The 16,583-nt window shown below is 45.3% G+C and overlaps 1 pseudogene; it reads left to right on the top strand.

The window, feature by feature from the left end:
- Positions 1-3,785: 3,785 nt before the first annotated feature.
- On the top strand, positions 3,786-7,687 carry LOC120695072 (annotated as a pseudogene).
- The last annotated feature ends 8,896 nt before the right edge of the window (positions 7,688-16,583 follow it).

Raw genomic sequence — 16,583 nt, 5'->3', positions numbered from 1 at the left:
TTGAAAGGTGACGCATTACGTGTATATTTCGTCACTTATGTGTATGCGTCATCTTACCAGTGGCTGCGAACTTAGCCATTTTTTGTTGGACACGTCGCCGCAGTTCTAACAAAACGATGAAAATTGCAAGGTAACAATGCTGAGAATAGCGCGAGATAAGAAAAGTTTGGAAATTGCGAGATTGTTATATATATATATATATATATATATATATATATATATATATATATATATATATATATATATATATGGGAGCTACATACAAACTATGATATACATAGTTTATGGCAGCTCCCTCATAGCTTCCGCCACCATGAAGATGGCGTAGACGTATCCAGCGACGCTCGGCACGAGCGGCGCGTTCACCGGAGGTCTCCCAAGGCGGTGGAGGGTCTCGTTCATCGAGTTGAACGAGTCCCTCAGGACACTAATTGCCCAAGTGTCGCCTGGGCCGAAGGGGTGGGGATTGAAGACGTCCTCCAGCGCCGCAGGGGCCGGAGCCGGAGCCGGAGCAGGGGCTGGGCCGGGCTGGAGTAGGGGCCGGTGATGGAGGACGAAGGTGATGGTGACGAGGGGAGGAGGGGGAGGAAGACAGCGACGGCAACGACGAGGATGACGACAAGTCCACCGCTTGAACGAAGCGGCGGCGGCGGCATGGGAGCGGCGTGAGGGAGAGCCCGAACCCGACATCGTCGCGATGTGCGGCGGCGGCTGCGCGAGAGCAGTTGTGTGATGCATGAGGCGATAGCAACCGTGGCGAGTGGAGAAGAAGAAGAGGCCGGGAGGCAGTATTTATAGGGCCGGCGGAATTCGAACGGTCGCGTGGTTGCGGAGAGGGCAACGGGTGGTGGTTGTGATTCCCGAGAGAGAAAGATAGCTGAAGGGTGATATGTGGAGCCCGTCACCTGTAATCATTTTAAGGTGACGTGAGCTCTTTGTCATAAGTGACGGACCACTATGACGTCCGTCACCTGTAAACGTTGCTCGTCATCTGTAACTATTTCAAGGTGACGTGAGCTCTTTATGATAAGTTACGGACTACAATGACGTCCGTCACCTGTAAACGTTGCCCGTCACCTGTTGATCTTAACCTAGTATTTCTCCTCAATCAGCCGTAACTTGGGCAGCCAGCCATCGCTCGTTTTGGCAGCGCAGAGGCGGCGGGAGGCGGCAATTTTTGGCGGCGACGCATTTGGGCGATTTGGGGGTCATGCAAGGTTAGTGCTCCAAATTATCCCGCTTGATCTCCCCGTTCCCTCCTCCTCGATCACCTCGACCTCAATGTTCAATTAACTGTTAAAAAATCTTGTGTTTTGTGAGTAGATGGAGGATAGAAGTTGGATGAGTCTTTCTAGCCATTGTTGTCCGCAGTACTTGAGGGGGTTAAAGTCTTTCATACAGATTGCCAGGGCCGACATGGAAGCGAGGTCTGAAATAACAATGTATTGTCCGTGCCTCGATTGCGGAAATGATAAGAAATACTCTAATTTTGAAGTGGTTTATGCGCATTTGATCATTCGTGGATTTGTACCAAATTATACTTGTTGGAATAAGCACGGAGAGGAAGGGCCTAAGGAAAGGGGGGAATGGGTCGCCGATACCCAAGAAGCAGGGTGCAGGGATGATGATCAAGATGGGCAAGGCAACTGTGATAAAGAAGGGTGCAGGGATGACATCAATGAGGAGTGCATTCTGGAGTTCAGTGACGACCAGTTTGATGCCTTGGCCGACAATGTTGAGGAGATGATCCATGATGTCAGAGGAGAAGATGAGATGACTGAAGCTGAGCTGCGTAAATATAAGCAATTTGTTGAAGATTCCAAAAAACCTCTTGATCCCCCATTGTCAGAAGTACTCGAGTGTAACTGGAGATCTGAAACTTTTGCAACTAAAGGTTGCTCATGGTTGGACAGACAAGAGTTTCAAAGTATTACTTCTTCTCCTGAAGGATATGCTGTCAGAGGGGAACTTGCTACCGGATACTGTGTACAAGGCCAAGTAGATTGTGTGTCCCGTGGGATTGAAAATTGAAAAAATTCATGCATGCTGGAATAATTGTGTCCTGTTTCGTGGAGACAATGAAGATCTGGACAATGGCCCTGAATGTGGAATGTCAAGGTACAAGAGTCGAAAGGATGGTGGTGATGATAGAGAGGACAGCATAGATGAGAGGAAGAAGGGGACTTCTGCGAAAGTTGCATGGTACTTTTCTCTGGTTTCCAGACTGCAGCGGATGTTTGCAAACAAGAAGGAGGTGAAGTTGTTGGGTTGGCATGACGAGGGACGTAATAAATACGGAATGCTACGTCACCCTGCAGATTATGCTCAATGGCGACATTTTGGTAACACCTATGGCTGGTTCGGTGATGATCCTAGGAATATTAGGTTTGTTGTGAGCACAGATGGAATGAATCCATATGGAAACATGAGTACATCACATAGCACGTGGCCTGTTCTATTGTCAATCATGAATCTCCCCCCATGGCTTTACAATAAACGCAAGTATGTAATGCTGTCAACATTGGTCTCCGGACCGAAACAACCCAGTGATAGAATTGATGTGTTCCTCCAGCCCCTCGTCGAAGATCTTCAGCTCCTTTGGGAAGGTGTGGAGGTTAGGGATGATGCCGTCAATAAACACTACACTTTGCATGTTATGTTGATGACCACCATTAGTGACAATCCAGCTCATCCGGACAAGCAATTGGACAACAAGCAGCTCTTGGCTATTAGAGAAAAGCTTGCCTCCTTCTTGGTTGTAGATGTCATAAGCGACAAAGGTGACTTCCACTGTCGCAGCTGATCTGATTTCATGTGATTATTGTATATGTGTACTGTTAATTTGTAGTGCAAAGATACAATATATAGTTTGTCATGTACAGTTGGTGGTTGTTTCTTATATAAGCTTTGTGAGGTATCAATTGAGTTCTATTCTGTGTGTTTGCTGGATCAACAAGAAGACTGTCAAATTCTAGCTGTGCTCTAGGATGCAGACAGGAAACAAATATCAGCTTGCAGGGGTTAGGTTCTAAGGTGACGGGCAACGACCAAACCCGTCCCTTATGTATACTCACCAGGTGACGGCGCAGTAAAGCACAACCCGTCACTTATCTAGAATCGTAGGTGATGGGTGTCATGAGCTAACCGTCACATGTGTTGGACAAAGGTGACGGTCGTAGACCCCATACGGGGGGCCTGGTCACCGAGAAAGGTGACAGTGCTAAACTGAAGCCCATCACCTTCTACATACTGATAAGTGACGGGTTTTGTTAAAAACCCGTCACTTGGAGTAGACAAAGGTGACGGTCGAAGACCTCACACGGGGGCCTGGTCACCAAGAAAGGTGACGATTGTCTACTAATATCCGTCACCTTTTTGTCACATAGGTGACGGGCATTTGCCTGTCACCCTTCTGTTCTAAACAGTGATGATGTAGGAGTGATGGGCGCGATGCTCGTCACCATAGAGAGATGACGCCCGTCAATATAGGCTTTTTCCTACATAGTGCATCCACCATGCCCCGATGTAGGAGTGACTAGGCTAGGGAGTGGGTCTTGTGGGCATCCCTGGGGCTATAAAACCCTGTTGTACTCCATTGATGATGCCTGCGAGTTGAATTGAAGAGCAGCATCCAGCGCCGTGCGTTAGAGCGCAAAATTCCTCTCGTCTTACTGTTTATCTTCCACCTCCCGCCACCTCAAATTCGTCATGTGTAGAGCCGATCGCTGGAGCTAAGCTAGTCGGTGAGCAAATGTGTGAGCTGGTGCGTCTTCTGCGCGCCAAGGATGGGGGAGGAGTTGGCCGGAGGGGTGACTTCACCGTCGACCCCACCTCGGCGGCATTTTGTTTCTGCGTGGCGGCGGTGTTCTGCATCGGTCGGATTTCCAACACCCCGCCGCGCCTTCGTCGTCGCACGCGCCGGCGGCCGGTCCCATGAGCTCCGCGTCGACGTCACCAACAGCTCCACGCCGTCTGTCACCTCGCACGTCGTCCACCACGGCGCCGGCTTCCCGAGGTTCACGACAGAAGAGGTGGCCGCCGCCGGCGAGCTGCCGCCCAAGTACCCTCCGTTCGTGGAGTCCGTGCGGCGGCGCGGGCTGAACGTGAGCGACGTCGGCTGCGGGGTGTTCTCGATGGGGCGGCGAGGCGGGCCTTCAGGACGCCGGCGCCAGGCTGACGAAGATGCAGTGCTTCGTGTTCGGCGCGGCCACGCCCACGGGTACAGGGACACTGGTGGTGGACCTCGACCGGATGGCCGTTGTCGGGTACAGGGACAGGGTGGTGCGCCCGGTGCCGGCGGCGGAGGGGACGGACTACCGGGCGGCTAAGGTCGGGCCGCCGTTCACCGGCCCCGTCACGGCGCCCGGCGTGGTCGTGCAGCCGGAGGGCAGCGGCGTCAAGATAGACGGCGGCGTTGTCAGGTACTAGCTAGGTCGTATCAAGTTGCTCTTCATCAAGCTTTTCTTTTAATTGCAAATTAAAACTTGTTCAAGTCACATGGCTAATTAAGTCAACTAGCGACTCGATCCCTTCAGATCATCTCCACGACTGTCTATTAGGCTTTGTGGCTGGCATGTCATGAACTCATGAATCAACAGCAGCATGCACTAAAAAATTGGTCGGCTGCTGTCATGGTCAAATTTATTTTGTTTAATTTCAGATCGATCGAGATGCTCAACTACCCAACTAATCCGTTTTATTTCTATATATATGCATATGCACCAGTACCGAATTTGCATAAAAAAGATGTAAAAATGATTCTATTAGGTTGGACTTTGCATATTTTAAGCAACCACCATTGTAAAAATGATTTTCCTTCACATGCATGGCTTTCTTTTAAAATTTCAGATCAACAAACTGAAAATCTTAACACCGTACTGATTGTTTTTGGAAGCTAGTGGCGTGCTTCAAAGACTGCAAACCCCACCCCGTAGCTAGTCAACGATTAGTTCCGTACAAGTTCGTACAACCCCTACAGGTTGAACAAAATTTTTCGGCCTAGCTTATCTCTTTAATTAAACTAATATATTTTTTCTAGTACTTCTTCCATTTCAAATTGTAATTTGTTTGACTTTTTTACTCTAAATTTGACCACTAATCTTATTAAAAAAATTGTGCAAACATTGCCAAATTTAAGTCATTCTCCTGTATTGATAAAGCAAACCACACCAAAAGAAATGATATTTTATACAAATTTTTGAATAAAACAAGTAGTCAAACTTGGGATAAAAAATATCAAATGACTTATAATTTGTAACGGAAGGAGTAAATACTGTATATGTTCTCTAATCAAAGGATCTATAATCTGAGGACACAGGACAGATAAACTACTATATATGTTCTCTAATCTCTCTCTCTCTCTCTCTCTCAAACAAAATGCTCTTTGCGCGTAGTACAAACTAACGTTCTCTCTCATGATGGAAACTTTAAAAAGCAATGTTATTTGAGAGATGACAACCCAGTCTGTACGGTGCAAAGAGATTAATTTAGAGAGCGACCACACCGCCCAGTATATCCGTGCTCATCAGAATTTTCTGGTTGCAAATTAAAGAAAACCCAGTTGTACATGTGTCTGTTGATTTAATTTTTCTCGAGCTTAAATTACCAAAACTACATTTCAGCTTAAATTCATCTAACTATGACATCCTACCGCTCCATATATCCTTTGACTGCCAGATGGGCCACCTGGGAGTTCCACGTGGGCTTCGACGTACGCGCCAGCACGGTCATCTCCGTGGCCTCGGTCCACGACGGCGACGCCGGGCTGCGGCGGCAGGTGCTCTACCGCGGTTTCGTGTCGGAGATCTTCGTGCCGTACATGGACCCTGAGGAGGAGTGGTACTTCCACGTGTTCATGGACGCCGGCGACTACGGCTTGGGGGCCTCGGCGTTCCCGCTCCAGCCCGGCGCCGACTGCCCAGCCAACGCTGTCTACATGGACGGCCTCTATGCCAGTGGGGATGGGCAGCCTGTCGAGGCTAAGAATGCCATCTGTGTTTTCGAGCGATACGCCGGTGACATTGCTTGGCGCCACACCGAGGCTGGCGTTCCAGGCCAACTGGTAATAACCCTCTAGCCCACTGGTTCCGCTAACCTATACTCCCTCCGTTCTAAATTGTAGGTTGTTTGACTTTTTCAACTCCAAATTTGACCACTTGTCTTATTCAAAAATTTGTACAAAACATCACTTTTTTTGTTGTGGCTTGCTTTATTAATACAAGTTCTTGAAAAATGGTTTAAATTTGATTATGATTGCATAAATTTTTTGAATAAGACGAGTGGTCAAACTTAGTATAAAAAAGTCAAACGACCTATAATTTGGAACGGAGGGAGTATTCTACATTGAGAGCGCTCTCATTTTAGCTTACGGAGAGAGCCTCCCAATCTAGAAAATGAGCGAGTAGAACATGTCCAGTCGGAAGGCAAAGAAAAGAGGAAAAGCAAACGAGTGAAGTAACAAAGGGCTGAAGGAAGTAACGGGCGGGCAGGAGGTTGGCGGAGCTGTCGGAGGAGGTTGGCAGGGACGAAGAATGATTCGGGTTAGAGATTTAGGGTTTGGGGGTTTCCATGGATGGCGGGTTTAGAGGGAAGACATGGATCGGGAGCGCGGGGTAGGGGCTGACAGAAGGTGAGAGGGTTCTCGATCGATCCCTATTATATTCCGAGAGCCCTCTCAGTCTAGCAGCCACCTTCAGTCTAGCAGCTCACGGAGGTGAGGCCGGACGTGACCCTGGTGGTGAGGACGGTGGTGTCGGCGGGGAACTACGACTACACTTTTGATTGGGAGTTCAAGACGGCGGGCTCCATCAAGTGTGTGGTATGTAGCTAGTACCGACCACTACTACTGCCTCATGGATTCCCCTGACGACCACAGTTACTCATGAGGTCGATGCATTGCAAACATGCATGGGCTGCAGGTGTCTCTCAGTGGCATATCCTGGAGATGAAGGCCACGCCCTACACCCACGTCGACCAGATCAAGGAGGATGCGCACGGCACCCTGGTCGCCGCGAACACCGTCGGCGTCTACCACGACCATTTCGTCACGTACCACCTGGACCTCGACGTCGATGGCACCGAGAACTCCTTCGTCAAGAGCACCATCATCCCTAGGCGCAATACTGGGGACCCCGCCACGGGCGGCGCCGACACGCCGAGGAGAAGCTACAGGACCGTGCGCCGCGACGGGGCGGAGACGGAGGCGGATGGTCAGGTGGACATCAACAGTGGCGGTCCAGCGGACCTGCTGTTTGTCAACCCCAGCAAGAAGACCAGCGTCGGCAATGAGGTCGGGTACCGGCTCGTCCCGGCGGGTGCGACGGCGGCCTCGCTGCTGGCCGACGACGACTCCCCGCAGCGCCGCGCCAGCTACTCCAAGAAGCAGGTGTGGGTGACACCATACAACAAGTCGGAGAAGTGGGCGTCCGGGCTGTACGCCGAGCAGAGCACCGGAGACGACAACCTGGCCGCGTGGAGCAGGAGGAACAGGAGAATAAAGGAGGAGGACATTGTGCTGTGGTACACTCTGGGCGTGCACCACCTCCCATACCAGGAGGACTTTCCGGTGATGCCTACGGTGAGTGGCGCCTTCGAGCTCCGGCCGTCCAACTTCTTCGAGAGGAACCCGTTGATCAGAATGAAGCCGCCTAGTAATGCGAACTTCCCAAACTGCTCCTGCCACATTTGATCCTGGTGATGTAATAATTTTTTAAAAGAAAGGAACCACATTTGATCCTGGTGATGTAATAATGCATGCATCTTATCAGAGTAAGTTCTGAACTAGAACTGGCTTTGATAAATAAAGGAGCCACTAGTATTTGAGTCGATTGAAACCCTAAAGGTTACTGTTTGCAGTGCGATATGTATTTGAAGATTTAACAGTTATTGTTGTAGACTAGGGCACAAGAATTATAATTTTTAGATGAAACCTAATGCGATATGATTTCCAAAACCTAATGCAATAAGATTTCCAAAATGAAAGATCTAGAATGCTTGCCATGCTCGGATGCTCTCCCACCCATCTTTGGTATATACAAGCCTATCAACTCATGCTCCCGCACGGATTATTAGAATTAATATAAAAATAAAGCTTATAGTTAATAATTATAAGGAAAAAGTCCATTTTTGACCCCTCAACTATTGCGTTCGGCCAACTTTGACCCCAACTACAAAACCGGACATAATTAACACCCTAACTTCTAATACCGGGCAACTTTGACACCTGCGCTCGGTTTAGCTGGTTTTGGGCTGACGTGGAGCGGGTTTGACCACGCCACACTGGCGTTGACTACCACGTAGGATGTTGGCCCCTACCTGTCAGCCTCTCATCTCTCTTTTTGTCTCCCCCGAGCTCACCACCGCCGCCGAGCTCTCTCTGTCTCTCTCTCCCTCCCTCCTGAGCTCTCCTCTTCCTCTGCTTCTTCTCTATCTCTCTCTCCCTCCCTCCTGAGCTCTCCCCTTCCTCTGCTTCTTCTCCGTACCAGCGGCCAGCTCCAGGCACAGCCAGCGGGAGCCCGGCGCGGCGGCCACCACACGCAGGCGGCCAGGCCTCCCCGCCGCCCGAGCTATCCATGCCACCACAGCACGCCGGCGCCACGCGCTGCCCAGCATGAGGAATGGGAGGAGTGGAGGGAGCAGAGGACGAGGCGGCCCCATGGAGGAGCAAGAGCCGCCGGATCTGCTCGCTCGCAGAGCCAGACGACGACGCCGCCGTCGACTCATGCGCTGGTGCTCCTCTGCTCACCCACCCGCTTATGCCGCGCTCCACTCGAGTGGCGGCGCCGACGACCCCGCCTGCCACTGGCTCTACGACACGCTCCTCTTCCCCGACCCAGACCTCCGCCTCGCCTCCGCCTCGCTGCAGCCCGTATGGCAGGCCGCCGCCATGAGCTTGGCTAGCCTGTATGGCAGGGCGCGTGCGTCACTGCCGCGGAGCTCGAGACGCGGGGCGAGGTGGCTGGCAGACAGAGCTCCAGCAGTGGGGCGACGCAGCCGGCGGCGGATCTCAAGGCGGTGTGGACCGGCGGTCGCGGCGCTGGCCTGCACCAGCGGCGGGGAAGCGGCGTGGGCGTTGACCAGCGACCTGCTCAAGATGCAGGGGAGGGCCACTCCGGCGGCAGGGGAGGGCAGGCATCGGGGGTGGACAGCGGCGGCGAAGGGAGAGAAAGAGAGAAAGAGATGCTCGAGCTCGGCGGTATCCTTTAGACCCGGCCGCGTCCGACCTGGCGGTCTTTGCCAGCGTGGCGGGTCAAACCCGCTCCACGTCAACCCAAAACCAGCTAAGCCGAGCGCAGGTGTCAAAGTTGCCCGGTATTAGAAGTTAGGGTGTTAAGTGTGTCCGGTTTTATAGTTGGGGGTCAATATTAGCCGAACACAATAGTTGAGGGGTCAAAAATGGACTTTTTCCTAATTATAATTATCTATCTCATGCCATCTTTCATCTATTAAATATTCTAACACATGCTCTAAAATACAGATTTATCATTATTTAGTTGCAATAGGTTTCATTTTGCATCATAACTCCATATATGTCTGATATATATTTAATTGAATCATTTGTTTTTGAATTGATATTCTTATCTCTTCCATCATAAGTGAATAATATTTTATATAAATGGTAACATAAATAATATATTAATAATGATAGAAATATTAATTTAGAATTTTATATTTGTGCACTTTAGTATTTTATTGTAACTAAATAATTTAGATTTTGATTTAGGGGTTATTTTAACTTTTAATAATGACATAATTTGATAATTTATATGCAAATTTAGGGTGTTATTTGAATTATTTTATAATAGCATAGGTTGGTAATTTACATGAAGATTAGGGGATTACTTTAGATTTTTTTTCTATATGGCATAGGTGGCTAATTTAGATACATATTTAGTGGGTTACTTTAGTCTATTTTCATAATGGTCAGATGTGGGTAATTTATTAGAAAAAATAATAAATCTAATGGCTATTATAATTAGAGTTGTCGGATTGATGGGCAGATGTTTCTGTTTTTTGTGAGATTTCTTGAATTTCTCTATTTTTGTAGAGTATCCGCCTAGGATTCTAGGTGGCTTCACGTGGAGGCTTGAAAGGAGCCTTCAATTAGTAATAATAATTAAGATTTGATGCTCTTTGCTCTCTATGCTTCACTTGTAGGCTTGAAAGGAGCCTCCAATTAGTAATAGTAAGATTTGATGCTCCTTGCTCTCTATGCTTCAGTAACATTCTGTTAGAAAATGGTTGCAGTCACATTCTGTTAGGTGGAAATGTCACATTTTTTTTTTTGTGTTGGATGTCCAGGAAACATTATTTTGGTACATCGGTTTGTTGGTTGCCTCACCTTTATAGCTATCACTGAAATTAATGAAAATTTGCTCAACATTCGCCTTTTTTGGCTTTCACATTGCAAAAATTACGAGACATATAGTCACGCACCGCCCTCCCCGGCTCAGGTTTACGAGGTAGCATGTGGAGCTGTGAGTAGTGAGGAAAAAAAAACTTACCTAGCAAATTGGATGATCATGTTCACCACCAAAATACGATCATATGGGCATGGGATGCATCAGCATAGCAGCTGTTATCTAATATGACTAGCAATGTTGGATCATCATTGCTACCACCCATGCTGTCTCGGTGTCTCATCAGCTCATCAGAGCCCTCAGGATCTGGCGGTATTTGCTCACGGCCAAATCATCCAAACCCTATCGTTGCCCTAAGTTTTGAGTGATCTGTAGAGCGTTGAGATGCGATCCTACCATGTTAGCGGTCAATAAGGACATTCTGTAGTGTCTGAAACTGAGCAATGAACAACTCTTGGGCACTCTATGGACCACCGCATTGTCCGGAACGGTGATGGGCTCAGAGCCTCACCTGTACATGATCTCTGCACTCATCTGTCCTTAGCACTTCATAGCACAGCTATGCTCTCAACAACAAACAAAATGCAACATGATTTTTCTGAAGCAAGTGAGCAACTACGGACTGACGAAATAATCATGCATAGCTTTTCGTGAATCATCACTATCTGTCAATAGAGGAGAACTATTGAACTTTGGTGAAACAGATAGCTTGCTTACCCGACGTTTTGTAGAAACCACAACTACTTCAATGAAGTGCAACTTCTAATTGCTTGCCGTATCTCAGCCTCTCAGGAAGGAGAGACAGTGAGCGAAGGTGTCGGCAACCCGAAGTTATAATGTCGCAAAATAATTAAGTTTATCACAATTAGCACATATTGAAATAGACTGTTTTTTCAAAGAAAGTCTTGAGATAGGTAGGTTGCTGACATTTAATCTGCGTTATTGGCTTTATCCTGAAAATAGGTCAGAAGAAAATTATTTTTTGGGCTACTTTGTCTGCAACATTTATGTTGTTTGTTGCAAGTGAGCGGCTCGCCGTACCTTTGTTTCGTCGTTGCCTTTAAGTATAACTGTCAACTGTATTTAAAGAAAACCACAAGGAAGACAATAACGATGCCTGTTAGTGCTCCATTCCACAGGATATATTCATTCATGGTTAGTGAACACTTGGGCATCAAGAGAAACCAATGTACTAGATTAGTTGATCCGTCTCACCAGCATCCCATGGGCTTTGGATGCATCAGGATTGTAGCCAGTAAGCTCTGTGATTGGCTGTTTGGTAGCATCAATGCAACTGTGAGTGTCCATCTCATTCTGATTGTGCGAACCAAGATGTTGCTCACATATTGTTGCAGTGACTCTGATTGGAGCTCCTGAGCTGCCAAATCTTGGTTTCTCGTACAGAGCACTTCAGATTAGTGGACCAGCTCACCAGCATATGCACGCACACCTCAACTAACACAGCAAGAACCACGCTGCAGAGCATGCACACTTAGAAGAGAATCTCCGTAGGCATACCATGTTGACTTTCCTGAACCTGTAAACCGAATGTAAAAAGTAAAAACAGATTGTTTTGGGCAAATTGAAAATTTTCTGCTCAAATTTTGACAGGTTCCAATTATAGCATAATAAAGAGCACACACTTTCAGGTTCCTTGAGTTGATCGTCGTAGTTCTTCACTTACTTTGCACATATGTTAAGCCCACCTACATCTTCAGTTGACACTTACAAAGTTGGTCACAAATTCTAAAATATAATACAGTTGATACTGCTTTGTAGGGATGTAAACAGATCGGATATGGATGGATATTACTCATATCGTATTTGTTTTCATATTTTTGTTCGAATACTGAATCGGATACGGATAATGTTAGTTTTTGCCGGATAAGATTGTAATAGATATTGACATCATAAAAATGTAACTTTTGAGAATTCGGATACGGATCGGTTACGGATATTGGATACTCGGAATCGGATATGGATGGATAAAACCCTTTCAGACCGGGTCGAATTCGAATACAATCGGAAAATATCCGTACCATATACATTGTGCTTTGGTCTCATTTCGAGTACTATGATATGTATAATACAGGAATCAACTGAGTGGCTTACTGGCTTACTACAACTGAAGGACTGAGAAAATTTCGCTCAGATTCTACAGTCTGATGGACCATGCACTTCCCATTGGCTTTTACTTCTCACATTGCAGTGTTAATTAACTGTTTCCCCATGTCTTTCACTAAAAACATCGCAGCGATGTAACACATCATGCTTGCGCAAAATGTTAGGTGGTGAAGATGAAGGCAAAGAAGAGGCACCATTTTTAAAATCTCAAGCTTGGAGATTTTCCATTTTGCCCTGAAACAATATGTTTTTTTTTACAATTTTACATATTGAAAAGTAGACACACTGTTACATTCAATTAATACACTAAAGCAAAACACAATGTGGAAATGCGATGGAGCAAATTTACATATATATTTATTTAAAGGTGCACAGTTGCACACTACAACGAAATCAACTATGCCTCTGACAAGATAGCCTATATATGTGCAGTGCTTATAGTAATCTGCTGTCTTTCACATCCACCACATCTATGATGTATAGTAGTTACATACCTATCCCTCAGATAGCATAGACTCACTGGTAGCAAAGACTTCATGAAAGAAGTGCGTCTACAAATTAGTTGATCATCTCACTGAGATTGGATCTTATGGGCATGGGGTGCATCAGGATTCCAGGGAGTACCTGTGGAGAGAAGTAGAGTTGTGCGAAGTGGCCAATCAGGCCAATGTTTCATCTTCGGGCGCCTAAGTCCTTGTTCACAGCTAATGACATGAATGAAGATCCTGAGTTGCCCCATTTAATTGTTGGGGATGGACAGAGTAATAATGCACATACGAGCCACCAGAGTGAATATGGGCCTGAATATGGACATGGTAACTGTATGTGGAAGCTTAAACAGAAGGTCTGGTCAGGGATCATGTCAAATATAATGCGATCCTCCTATCAGCCTCAGAATCAGCGATGGGATACAGACCCACCCTGCACAGAAATTCTGCATTCATCTGAATTCACATAGGCTGTCATCATTGATTTGGACACTGATTCCAATTCTACATGAAATTTAGATATTGAAATTGATAACTATGCTACACACAGAACAATTAGAGATCACATAACGTTTAAACAGAGGCTATATTCTAGCTGATGGACAAATCGTAGCTTATTAACTACTTGCCCAGTGGTCTCCTTGTTCGCTTTGGGGAAGAAACAAGCGACTATAGTAGCATCTTGTTCATACTGATCGGGCCATGAATTCTTCCACAGTCTGGCCATCATGTTGCCTTGGCTGGAGCCGGCGAGTACCTCCCTGGACGCCGCCCTCAATTCCTACAAGCTGTGGGAGGAATTCACGACACTATGCACTTGAAGCTGAAGGTGAATCATTCCAACAAGCCATGGGATCGCATGGTCTTTGAGCAATCCACCGCTGAACTCGCTTGCACCGGTCAAGTTCTACAAAGGAACGGAAGAACTGTGGTTACATGACCCAGGACACTCTAGGCAGTGCAGGGCTAATTGCTGAAGCGCTTCGTTTCCCATGGCCAATGTTGCGACTGCAACCATATTGGTACTGGCCACTATCCTGATGCATTCCATGCCCATCCATTTCGCTAGGGAGATTGACCAACTGATTTGGTATATTGATAGCTTTTATGACCTAAGTCTTGTATAGTGGGACAGAGACTATATATCACAAGTTGCAGAATGGGAAAGATGGCAGATGCCTTTACTGCACAGGCATCCATGTACTGTTAGTACTACACATGGTATTGGCCATCCCAACACGCCAACCACTGTTGTTTATCCCGTGTTCATATTCACAAATGGTGTCCTCATACCAGGGATATATATTTACCTCAATGGATGTTGTTTCTCGTTCCACTACAAGAAATGTGGTGATCTATGACGAAAATTTTATGATATTTTTAAACAGCGTCACAATTGCACACTATCCATGACAATTTTTAGATTTTCGTCATGAATTTGAAGGTATGGGCCCTAGGCCCAAAACTTAGTGACGTTTTATTGAATTCGTCATAATTGAGCCCACAAAATATGATGTTTTATTGAATTTGTTATAATTGAGCCCACAAAACTTAGTGATAATATTTTGTTTGCATGAGAATATTATTATTTGAATTCTTCTCAATTTATTCATGTTTAGATTTAATTTTTCTTAGTTTTATGAATTTTTATTGCATAGGAAAAATACTTTTGGGCCCGCTCAACATTCTCCTGTGATTGGCCCACTGCCCCCCACTCCATATGACATCTGCTGTGATTAAGAAAAAACGTTGATGCAGAAGAACAAAAAGAATAGCGATCAAAAAAATTAAAAAGAATAGAAGTAGGCGGAGGAGGGAATGGGTATCGAACCTGGGACCTTTTCCTTGGAAAAGTTATTTATCTACCCAGGCCACGTGAGATCCTGATCACTTGGGTCCATCCGTCAGTGAAGAAAAGAAATCCGAAAAAAATTGGTACCAACAGGAATTGAACTCTGGTCTTCCAAGGGGTTCAGAACAAATAAACTTAACAACTAATCTACTTGTTCATATCTGATCTGATTACAGAAAATTATTTACCTCTTTATACATATCGTCTTTTACTTGCGGTTGGGAAAAAATAGAAAAAAGCAACAAACGTAACCGCGAATCGAACCCATGCCATCCCTCCAAAGTACTAGCAAACCAAATCGCTGAGCTAAATTGTCCTAGTGGTAAGTACCACCGTTTATTTTTTTTAATACTGTACACTCGGCAGAGGGTTCAAAACCAAACAAAAAAAAAAAGGTGCAAACGGCGGAATCGAACTGACGACCAAAAGTAAAAAAAGGCACAGGCTCAACCACCAGGCTACTGCAAAACAATTTGAAACAAAGGCGTTTTATACTATTTTAATCAGTTATAAGAAAACCGATGAAAAATAAAGGGTCAACCAGAGATCGAACCTGCGACCTTCCAACAAAAAGACAATCGGCACAACCACCTCACCGATTGGCTATTCTGGTTCTATGCTCAGCATGTTATATACTAGTACAATTATTACATGGCCGTCTACGTGGAAGCGAGGTACTGGCTGAGCGGGGTCACCACGGATCACACGCCAAGGGCGATCCGCGTGCGCCCTGTTCGGCCAATCAGCTTATGCCACATGGCAGTTCTAAATGAAGAACACATCAAGAGCTAGCTTTCTCTTTTAAATCCAGAATTAAAACTTGTAATTAGTATTTCTCTATCATAAAGACTCCAAATTTGATGGTTTTTTTTCTAATTTTTTCTAAAATCATGCACTTTCTATAAATGGTATTTTTAAAATGTCAATTGCTATTTTAGGAAAGTAAATTTCATAGGCCTTGTTTTCTTCCACCTAAAATAGAGAATAGAAAATATGTTCTTGCATATAGCAATTGCTAATGTGAATTATTAGTTTCTAATATTATGGTTAACATATGGTTGTGTCCCAATTTGAGATTCATATGAGTTCAAAAATATTATGAGCTAAGTGTTCAAATCTTAACGTTTGACTTTAGTTGTAAGAAACTATATGAGAGATGTATCTTTGTGTGAACAATATGTACTTCCATTTTATACAAATCATTAAAAATTTTTGGCAAGATTATGAAGGAGAAATATGTTGCCACGTCAATTTGTAGCATTTTCTTAGCACATTTGAATATTATGGTGATTATTATGTAGTACTTTGGACAAAAAAAATTTAATTGTCCAAAGAAGGCAATAGGTTTTTTCACTTATCTCCTGGCCATGGTATACAATGGAACATAGAAGCCTAAAGATAATTTTTGTGCAATTATTTAAGTTTATTGGAGGCACATATAGTTCAATTTGAAATTAATTTTAGTAGCCATGTAAAAATTTATTTAACATATTAAAATAATAAATCAGTTCCAAAAATTTTGAAACTTCTAAAAGAAATCTTATATGTATTCTATTACATATAAAAAAATATAATGATGTATATAAAATAATTATTTGTGTGTGTTACTTCACAATGGTGCCATAAAATAAGAAAGAAAAAATAAATCATTAAACAGAGAAAGAATGAAATAAGGCCCAGTCGGCCCAACTGGTCCAACTATTCTTAGCCGTCCGTTATTGATCTGATGGCTCTGATTGCAATCGCATTGTATAAAATCAC

Source organism: Panicum virgatum, chromosome 2K (genome assembly GCF_016808335.1).
Source record: "Panicum virgatum strain AP13 chromosome 2K, P.virgatum_v5, whole genome shotgun sequence".
NCBI classification, from domain to species: domain Eukaryota; kingdom Viridiplantae; phylum Streptophyta; class Magnoliopsida; order Poales; family Poaceae; genus Panicum; species Panicum virgatum.
The sequence above is the reverse complement of the archived record's forward strand: the minus strand, read 5'-3'. Positions and strand labels throughout refer to the sequence as shown.